Source organism: Ochotona princeps, chromosome 29 (assembly GCF_030435755.1).
Source record: "Ochotona princeps isolate mOchPri1 chromosome 29, mOchPri1.hap1, whole genome shotgun sequence".
Classification (NCBI taxonomy): domain Eukaryota; kingdom Metazoa; phylum Chordata; class Mammalia; order Lagomorpha; family Ochotonidae; genus Ochotona; species Ochotona princeps.
The window spans coordinates 4,796,188-4,806,701 of NC_080860.1; the positions used below are offsets into that span (position 1 = coordinate 4,796,188).

General features: G+C 55.9%; 1 protein-coding gene across 2 annotated transcripts in view; it reads right to left on the bottom strand.

Annotated features, from left to right (window-relative positions):
* HVCN1 (hydrogen voltage gated channel 1) overlaps window positions 1-1,515 on the bottom strand; it is a 23,682-nt gene extending 22,167 nt beyond the window's left edge. The window contains exon 1 of one of the 2 annotated variants that reach the window (XM_004595302.2): window positions 1,434-1,515. The gene's annotated coding sequence lies outside the window, so the exon portion shown is untranslated. The remainder of the gene's footprint in view (window positions 1-1,433) is intronic. The other variant, XM_058656543.1, reaches the window with a different exon arrangement.
* Between the last annotated feature and the right edge of the window lie 8,999 nt (window positions 1,516-10,514).

Genomic DNA, 10,514 nt, shown 5'->3' on the forward strand with positions numbered 1-10,514 from the left:
TCTAACTATCTCTCTAACTCTGCCTTTCAAGTAAATAAATCTTTGGGTGGGGGATAGGAAAAGACACCAGAGCAGTACACCTGAGAGTAGCTGCAGGCAGCTCCGCCGGGCAGGGAGGCCAGGAGTGACCTCTGAGTGTTCCTGGCATTTCAAGGGGCTGAGTCACAGCGGACCCTGGGGATGAGCATTCCTGGAACAGGGACCACGTGCCTAGGCATCACAGCTCCAAGAGCCCGTGCCCGGCAGTGCAGCACTGACACTGTGGGGGTGACGGAGCCTGGACTTGACATCTCAGGGAGGGGAGACATAAAGGGGCACCCAGATTTGGGATACCTTGAGGGGTAGAACCTGCCAGCCCGGGGTCTTCAAGGAGGCTGAGGAAGGCCTGTAGCATGGTAGCTCCTGACTTGCAGGCCAATGGGACAGGGCAAAGCAGCCTGGGTTACCCCTCTCCTGGCCAGGCCAGTGTAGATCAAAGGTTTCAGAGCTGCAGAGAAGTTCTGGGATTGTGCAAGGTTTTTCAGAAGGGGAGCTGGGGAGAAGTTGCTAACCCTGGCTGGCTCTTACTCAACAAGTGTCCAGGTGCTGGCTGTGCGGACAGGCTACAGATCTGAGAGCCCTGAACCTGTGCATGGCCCAGGATGCTTCCGGAGGCATGGAGGTGGAGGGGGCTCTGCTCGGGCTTGGCCCCAGGCACTACACTAGCCTCAGCCCCTGTGAAGACAGAGAAGCAGCCCAGGGGGTGGGAGGCACTATGGTCACGCTATGCTATGCCGGAGCCCCCCACTGGCACCCAGCAGAGGCGCCAGGGCCAGGCCTAGGGGCTGTCGGAGGAGTTCCTGGGAGGGAAGTGCCACCCTCAGTCCTGAAATTTCCTCCAGTCCCCAGACCGCCCCTCAGTTCCTACCTGCCCCTCAGGTTCCTCAGCGTCCGTCCCCTCTCCAGGTATCTGCAGGGGTCCCCAGCGCCGCCTCCCCTCACCTCACTCCTGTGGTCTCCCTGTGTGAGCCTGGGGTCACACAGAGCTGGCTGTCAGAGCTGCCTCAATCTCCCATGGCTACGACCCAAGGTGACTGGCCTGGCCTCTCTTACTCCCGGCTTCTCCACCTGTAGGAGGAAGACAGCCCCAGCACCTACTTCACTTGCTGCTGGTGGCCCGGGAAAGCGAGGCCACGACAGACTTAACCTGGAACTGCCCATGGTGAGATGAGGTGAGGGCTTTCTGCCCGGGAAGTGTGGCTCTGAGAGGACCCTTGTTTTCGGGGGAGACTCCCAGGAACCAAGGTCCCCACCCCAGCGAGGCTGGGCCACACTGGGCTGCCCTAGAGTCACAGCAGTTGGGACAGGGATCCTGCTGGGACGTGGCAGCCCTTGGAGGCTGAGACTGGGGGCTTTGAGAGGGGGCGTGCCACCCCAGGGCCCGGAGAACTTACCCTGCGCCCTCCTTGCCTGTGGCCACTGCAGCGACTGAGAGACAGCACCGCCCAACTGCCCGCCCCTTCCTCCTGGCTCCTCCTCAAGTGCCTCACTGCCTCCGGTCCCAGCTCCTGCCAATCTCCCTGCTTGTCTCCGCGCCCCTCCTGCTCTGCAGGCTTGGGCCTCCTGCTGGACAAAGGTCCCACCCGCGGGAGGGACTGAGAATCCTGGCCCCGGGGATCCCTAGTGGAAGGGTGGAAAGAGGGAGCCACTTCCTGCCTTCATGGAGCCATCAGTCCCCACACCCTACTCCCCAGCACCCTGCTCTGAGACCTTTCCCCTGGGTGGAGGGGTGACTTGTCCTGGGGCCTGAATGTGCCGAGGTGGGTGGCCACTCTGGAAGCTCTTCAGAAGCTGCAGGCGGAGAGGGGTGTCCCATGGGACCCCAGGCCCTGCCTGCTTCCTGCTTGGACACTACCTCTGCCCCTGAACTTCTTGCATATGCCCTGCTTCTGGTGGGGTGGGGTTACCGAGTGACCACACACCTAGGCAGGTGTTACTGCCCAGCTGCCCACTTCCCTCCAGCATGCGGCCTTCTGACTTCCGTGGAGAAGGACCCCTGTGGTCGCGGAGGACCCACCTGGGTAACCTGCGCTACCCTTCCCCGCCCAGCATCTGCAAGCCACTCACAGGTCCTGGGACCGGGTGTGGCCTTTGGGGTCAGGGGCATCCTTCTGCTCAGAGCACTGTCACTTCCACTTTCATTGGCTTCTATTCATTCCCCTCTCCCCATCACTAGGCAGCAGGTGGGTTTGGTCTGATCTTCTATTAGTTAACACAGCAGAGGGAGCATGGTCATTTCCTGCCCTGGTCTTCCTCCAGGAGCTCCCCACACCTGGCTCAGGCTGGTCAGAGAGGAAGCCAGGACAGATTCCCCAGCCCCTTCCCTATGGGTGGAGAGAGCGGAAGGAGCCAAGTGCCTCCCAGGAACCCCCACCCTCCTGCCCTGGTCTGCTGCCTTGGCTTACAAGCTTAGTACTGACAGGGGCTGGCTTCAAGAGACCCTGCTCTGGCAGAGTGCCAAGCATGGCCCTGACCCCTTGCTGGAGGCCCTGACCACTGGCTCCCTGGACCCAAGGGTCTGCAGCTCCCAAGCCTGCTCATGTCTCGGGTCCACCAGCAGGGATCCATTTCTATGTACGAGGGCATTCTGCTCTGGAGAACTCCGTAAACACTGCTGCTATTTTCACTGAAATTCTTCTACAACTCAGTCTTCTCAGGTGGCCAGTACAGATTTTGGCACCTAGTAGGTGCTTTACAGTCCTACTGGGGTAAGTCAGGAAGGGAGCACGCAGCATCCTGTGATGGGGGTGCCCCTCATCAGAGGCCGCAGGAGCAGGAGGAGAGAGAAAAGCAGACTCGCTCAGCACTGTGACTGTCTGCTGGGGATGTCCAGGGGACCACAGGACTCCTCCTGGGCAATTTTATTTATTTATTTACTTTTATGTATTTGAAACTAGAGTTACAGGGAGAGAGAGAGAGACAGAGATCTTTCACCCACTGGTGTACCACCCTAGTGTAGGGCTACAGAAGTTGGGGCTGAGGCAAGCAGAAGTCCGGAGCCAGGTGCTTCATCTGGGTTTCCCACATGTGTGGCAGAAGCCCATGAACTTGAGCCATCCTCCACAGCTTTCATCCTCCATTAGGGAGCTGGGTCACAAGTGGAACAGCTGGGTCCAGTGTGATAGCCTAGTGACTAAACCCTCACACTACATGTGCCACGATCCCATAAGGTGCCCGTTCGTATCTCTGCTGTCCCACTCCCCATCCAGCTCCCTTCTTGTGGCCTGGGAAAGCGGTAGAGGATGGCACAAAGCCTTGGGCACCTGCATCCACGTGGGAGATCTGGAAGAAGCTTCTGGCTCCTGGCTTCAGATCCAGACACTGTGGCCACTTGGGGAGAGAACCAGTGGATGGAAGATCTTTGTCTCTGTCTTATCTTCTCTGTAAATCTGCATTTCCAATAAAAATAAAACAGTAAAAAAAAAATGGCAGTGCCTGATCTAGTGTGCATGGTTTATTTATTTGAAAGAACACCACAGAAATGGGGTTGGAGAAAGAGATACTCTCCTAGATGCAGGTTTACTCTGCAAGTGACCAGACCGAAGCCAGGAGGCTCCCCCGCGTGGTGGCAGGGGCCCGAGCGTTTGAGCCGTCCTTCAGCAGCAGGGAGCTGGGTCAGGTGCAGGGGTGCCAGAACTCAAGCCCAGGGACTCCAATTTGAGGTGTGGACATCCCAGGTGGAGGCTAAACCCACTGTGCCATGAAGCCCATCGCTGGTTATCTAAAATTTAAAACTACATTTCAGGATATGCTAGGTGCTAGATGAGAAAATCGGCCATTTAGAAGGTGAGGCAGCTGTGTGTCTGCCAGGGCGCATGCGCAGCTTCTCCTCGCCGCCGCCTCCCAGCCCACAGCGCCACCACTTCCTGTCTCCTTGCTGCCACCCTGGGGGCTGCACAGCTGTGGGCTTTCTGCTTGACTTTCACTGGGCCTGGCTCTCGAGGTTGCTCTGGTGTCGCAGCTCATGCCATGACCTCGTTGCTCTGCAGCTGTTTGTCAGTGACGCATCTGTACAGTCAGACCGGTGCCTGCTGGAAGAGATGCTGGCCGAGATGGGCAGCTTGGGCCAGGGAGGGAGCAGCAGCGGCGGCGGCTTGGGCTTAGGGCACAGCGCAGGGCGGAACCGACTGACTGCCACATGGCAGGCTGAGTGCAGGGAGGGCTGGGTGAGACACCATCCTGCCTGGGTCTGGTGCCCTGTCTGAGCTGTACAGGGGCCGTGTCAGATGGGCAGCAGGTTTGACTTTGCAACTGGGTAGTGGAGCTGGACTATCCTCAGTAAACAGGGGAAAGAAGATCCCTTCCCAAGTGTGGAACAAAGGGCTGGAAGGTGCCACGTGGCTTGGAGAGGCAGGACCACCATTCCAGCCCCCTTCAGTACTCTCTGTGGGTTCCAACCCTACCTGCAGCCAGTGTGGCGGGTGCTGAGGTTTGGGGTCAGGTGTCCCAGCTCCAGGTGTGGGGGAAGTCTTTCCTGCCTATGCACTGGGCAAGACAGCGCCAGGCAGAGGACGCCACGCAGTGTCACATGACTCCTCTTGCCCTGAAGAACTGGCCCTCACCCACAGGAGTCAACACCAGCTTTCCACCACCTGCTTCCATGCCTGAACTGGGCGAGAAGTCAACTCAGGGGCGGGGGAGGAGGTCCCAGGGGAGCAGATCCTGCCCACCGCACATGGCCCATTGTGTGTATATGTCAGGGGGATTGGGCGGGCATCTGCCCTGCTGCCACTCTGCTGGCTCTGGGCAAGGCCTGAAGGCGATGTGCTGCTTGGGAGGTGGCAAGGATGACTCTGTCACTGTGTCCCTTGCCCTGGGCTGCTTTGCAGCCTGGTGGGTGGGTTTGGCTGCACTCACTTCACTTCCTCCTTCCCCACGCGCAGAGTGCCCTCACTACTGCTGGCGGGGAGCATGGCTAGTGGGCCACTGCACCAAGGCGTCCCTTCTTACCTCAGCAGGCCCTGGCTGAATGGTGAGCCACCCTGGGTCCTCGTGCCTTGCACTCAGTTGTGGTATGTCCTGAACTGGCAGCAGGGTCCAGAGCTCAGCCAGCTGAAGGTGCTGCAAGAGGACAGGGTCTGTGTTCTTTGCAAAAGAAAAGCTGCTCCTTCCAGGTGAGCCCACTGCTCATGGCCTGGAGGGGCCCCTTCATGGCAGCCGGGACAGAAACTGCCGTGCCTGGGGACCCTTTGCGTGCTACCAAGCGGTTGGGACCCACAGAAGTCTCCTGCTCAGAAGCCAGCCTGTGTCTGGCCGGAGCACCAGGCATCTCTGTGGGGGACAAACTTCAGGGAGAAGTATGGTCTTAATCCGGGGCACTTGGGGACACCAGTGGCAAAGCCAATGGGGAGGAGCTCCTTGGGCAGCTCTGGGGGATGAAGCCACTGGTCCTGCTCACCAGGCAGGATGCAGCTGGGCTGGACTTGGGCACTGAGTAGGCAGCCAGGTCACAGGGGAACAGGGGGGAGGTGGCTTCCCGGAGGAAGTGGTGGTGAAACTGAGTGCATCGGGTTAGGGAAAGGACGCCCCAAGAGCTATGTGTTAGAAAAGCTCTCAGAGTAGCAGCTTTGGGACCCTGCACCCGCGTGGGAGACCTGGAAGAAGTTCCTGGTTCCCGCTTCGGATCAGCGCGCACCGGCCGTTGCAGCCCACTTGGGGAAGATCTTCCTCTCAGTCTCTGCTCCTCTCTGTATATCTGACTTTGTAATAAAAATAAATAAATGTATTTTTTAAAAAGGAAGTCAGTGCTGAGAAATGTACATTTTCATCCTGGTCAATATGAGAATGGTGCAGGTGTAGGTGGTGCCCAGACCCATTCAGTCAGACCCTGCCCCTGGCCCACTGCTTTATAAACATACTCCCTGGCTCCCCCAGGTGGTGAGAAACTGGCCTGAGGTCACCACATGGGGCTGCCAAAGGGCCTTGGAGACTGTGTCAGCTCGCCTTTCCCTAGCTCCTGGAGCCCTACTGTCCTCTGCAGTCCTCCACTGGCCTGGTGGGGTCGGCCGCTCCCACAGCACCAGGGTGAGGCCGGGGTAGGGGGTGGTATGTGTGTGTGACAGGTGCCAAGCTGGAAGGAACAGAATGTCCACTGCGCTCCTTAAAGGCGACTCCGCCTACCAGGAGCTGTAAGCTTGTAAGCACAGGCAGGTCCAGCCACCTGACCACAGGAGCAAGGTCCCCGTGGGTGAAAACAGGCAAGCTGCGACAGCAAGACTGGCCGGGTGGCTCACTGGGGCACCACCCCTGAGGGCAGGGGCCACAGCCTCCCTGATGGTCACTGGCAGAGAGGGGGCTGCCTGGACTCTCATGACACCCTCCCCGAGAGGCCCAGGAAAAAGCGCAAGTGGGGCTCCAGGACGAAGATCATGAACATACGCATTGTGAGAGAACTGGGTGTCCCCATGTGGGTGCAAAGCCCAGGCCAAGAATTAGCAACACCTTCCTGCTGCTTTCACAGGCGTGTTAGCACAGATCTGGATTGGAAGTCGGGCAGCTGGGACTTGAACCAGCACCCAGCTGGGTGCCATTGTCACAGACGGCAGCTTAACTTGATATATCACAGCACCAGCCCCTAAACTTGGCTTTCAATTTCCCACAAACTCTGGAAAGTATCTTGTACCTCAGATGACCAAGTAACGGCTGCAGGGAACGTCTGAATGAAACTTTCCTAGCTGACAACTGAAGGAAGAATGGTAGGACTGGGGTATGAGTCTGGGCACTTCATGTACCTGTGACCAGAGGCTACTGGCCTCAAAAGCCAGAAGCCCAGAGGATGGCTGTGGCCTCGCAGGGTGGAGTGCCACTTACCAAATCCCAGCATTTCCTGTTTGCTGCCTCACTTCCCAAATGCCTGCATCTGCCAAGCCAGGGGTGGGATCCAAAGGCTCCACCATGGGTGGCAGGGACCCAAGTACTTGAGCCATTGTCTGCCACCTCCCAGGGGTGTGTGTTAGCAGGAAGCTGGAATTGGGACCTGAAGCTACCACTGTGCTAAGGCACGCAGGCTCAACCAGCATCTTAGCTGCTACACCAAAAGCCTGCCACAGCTACTACAGAAAAGCCAGGGCCCGGCGGCGTGGCCTAGCGGCTAAAGTCCTCGCCTTGAACGCCCCAGGATCCCATATGGGCGCCGGTTCTAATCCCGGCAGCTCCACTTCCCATCCAGCTCCCTGCTTGTGGACTGCACCCGCGTGGGGGACCCGGAAGAGGTTCCAGGTTCCCGGCTTCGGACTGGCGCGTACCGGCCTGTTGCGGCTCACTTGGGGAGTGAATCATTGGACGGGGGATCTTCCTCTCTGTCTCTCCTCTGTGTATATCTGGCTGTAATAAAATGAATAAATCTTTTTTTTAAAAAAAAAAAAGAAAAGCAAAGCCAGCTGAGCCTCTGTGGGCACGAATCCAGACAGCGGCTGGCTGCACCTGGCGGGATTTTGGAGTGTGTCCTACTGTTGCTCCTGGCATCAAAGAGGCTGTCCTGCTTCCCAGTTAGGCCCTGTATGGTCCACACTCCTCCACCTGCCTGGCTTAAGCAGGCAACACTGGGTTCTGCTAGTCACCCAGAACAAGTGCTTCCAGATAAGCAGCATTGGTCTGTTGGCACAAAACAGGTACCCCGTGTTTGATCATGACGGAGTGCTGTTTCCGAGGAGCTATTTTGCTTTTGTACCTCTGGCTTCACACTTATCTGCTCTCAACAAAGGGAGGTAGAATGTTCTCTTAATATGCTAGAAAACGTAGAATCGGGGCTGAGGGGGGTTACAATGGGAAAAACTTCATGACACCCTCAGTCAGGGAAACAGCTTCTATACCAGCTGTATCTTCTCAACAAGAGGCTAGGGAAGACACACACCATGGCTGGCCGGCTACCTCACAGCATCACCCTGAAAGGGGCATGAAAACCAGGGCCAAGGGCACCTGGCAGAGCAGCTAGGGGAAAGAATAGGCAAGACTGGGCCCGGCGGCGTGGCCTAGCGGCTAAAGTCCTCGCCTTGAACGCCCCGGGATCCCATATGGGTGCCGGTTCTAATCCCGGCAGCTCCACTTCCCATCCAGCTCCCTGTTTGTGGCCTGGGAAAGCAGTCGAGGACGGCCCAATGCATTGGGACACTGCACCCGCGTGGGAGACCTGGAAGAGGTTCCAGGTTCCCGGCATCGGATTGGCGCGCATCGGCCCGTTGCGGCTCACTTGGGGAGTGAATCATTGGATGGAAGATCTTCCTCTCTGTCTCTCCTCCGCTCTCTGTATATCTGACTTTGTAATAAAAATAAATCTTTAAAAAAAAAAAAAAAGAATAGGCAAGACTGATTGCAATATTTTAAAAGAATTCAATTTTGACTTGCCTTTTTTTTTTTAAACCTTTTTAAAGATTATTTATTGGAAAATCAGCCTCAGAGAAAGAGGAAGACAGATCTTCCATACACTTTGTTCACACCCCACGTGGACACAATCCCAGCTGAGGCCAGGAACCTGGAACTCTGGCTCTCCCACATGGGTGCAGGGGCCCAAGAACTCAGGCCATTCTTAGCTGCACTGGAAGTGCAGCAGCCAGGACTCAAACCGGACCTCAAGAGGGATGCATGGCCCATTGGTCCCCAGCGCAAGCCCCCGAACCACTGCTGATGCACGGGCATGTAGTTAGTGCCTAAGACACTGCGTGGCTCACACCGCAGTGGCCTGTTGCCAGGTTCCTCAGTGCAGACCTGGAGGTAGTGGTTCAAGAAATCGGTTGAGTCCCTGCCTCCCACGTGGGTGCTCCCCAATCCTGGGATCAGACAGGCCCAACCCAGGAACCGCAGGCAGGTGGGCAGCAAGCATGGAGACCGGAGCTCTTTATCTCTATCTTCCAGACAGACAATTGTTTCAGAGCAGCATCCGTTGCTGTGGGGACTTCCTAAGTATCCTCTGCCACTCCATCCACAGGACTGTTAGATTTTTATGAATTATTTAAAGTGTTACACTCATTTAATAATAATTCTGGAAGCTTAAAAAATTAAAATAGATGTGTACAGACTGGGATGTGTGATTACTTTTCCTTCAGTTTTTGGGTTGTAGCCTCTCCAGTTCTCGCTTCCTTTCAAGTAAAACCTTCCATAAGCCACATGGAGCCAGCCGAGAATAGTTCCTAAACGAATAGGAAACTGAAATTTAATCTAACCTCATGGATAATGTCTAGAAATTGGTGAAAACCCACAAGTTCCAGAGGTAGGAAGATGTACAGCTTTAATATTAACTCACCAAATGGGGACAGACATGGGCAAGTATGAATATTGATACCGAGTAGGATCTGATGCCCTGAATTATTCACCAGAGTGCACAAATATCATTTAAAGGGGCCTGGTGCAGTAGCCCAGTGGTTAAAGTCCTCACCTTGCACGCACTGGGATTCTGTATTGGGACCAGTTCGAATCCCGGCAGCCCCACTTCCTTTCCAGCTCCCTGCCTGTGGGCTGGGAAAGCAGTTGAGGATGGCCCAAAGCCTTGAGACCCTGCACCCATGTGGGAGACCTGGAAGAAGCTCCTGGCTCCTGACTCCTGATCAGCTCAGCTCTGGCCATTGTGGCCGCTTGGGGAGTGAACCATCGGACAGAAGGTCTTCCTCTCTGTCTCTCCTCCTTTCTGTATATCCGCCTTCCCAATAAAAATATATCTTAAAAAAAAAAAAAAAAAAAAAAAAAAGAAAATGGATTTCAGAAACAAGAGCATGAGGCTAGCATGCGTGCCACCTGCTGCAGAAAGAGGAGGGGGGCTATTGCAGCCCCAGTGGGCAGGCGTGAATTCTCAGCTACATCCACATTATCACCTTGTTCCTTTCAGATGTATTTGAAAGACAGGGATGGAGGGGTCTTCCATGATTCACTCCTCGAACGCCTTCAAAGCCAGGAGCCACAGACGCCCACACAGGTGGCAGGGGCTGAAGTGCCTGGGTTGTCGTTCACTGCAGGCCCATTAGCAGGGAGCTCGATCAGACAGGACTCAGACTGGTGCTTTTATATCGGACGCTGCTACTGTAGGTGGGGGCTTCACTTGCTGTGCTACAACTCCAGCCAGATCTTTGAAGTCAGCTACCACACTCCAGTGCCGGTGTAACTCAAGCCGGTTGGCCCCAATTTCATAGCCTTTTGAAGTCCCAGAATCGATGAATCATCATGTTCAAGCACAGATGAGAGCAAGAGGAAGCTGCCTTGGAACCAACCAGCCACTCATCCTTTTCCACTGCAGTCAAAGCCTCACGAGAAAGTCACAGACGAGACTGTGGTCAGGATTTGTCCCTGAACGTGGAGCGAGACCGTGAGGTTTGGCCTTTCCTCCCAACAGGGCAGCCCAGCGGCCAGCTTAGTTCCTAATGTCCAGGGACAAACAGTAACAGAGGACTACTCCTCCATAGTATGCAGCTCTTCCCTCTTTTAGTACGTCTTAAGATACGAGATTCACTCACACAAAACAGAATACTGTGCTACATGTGAATTTGGGG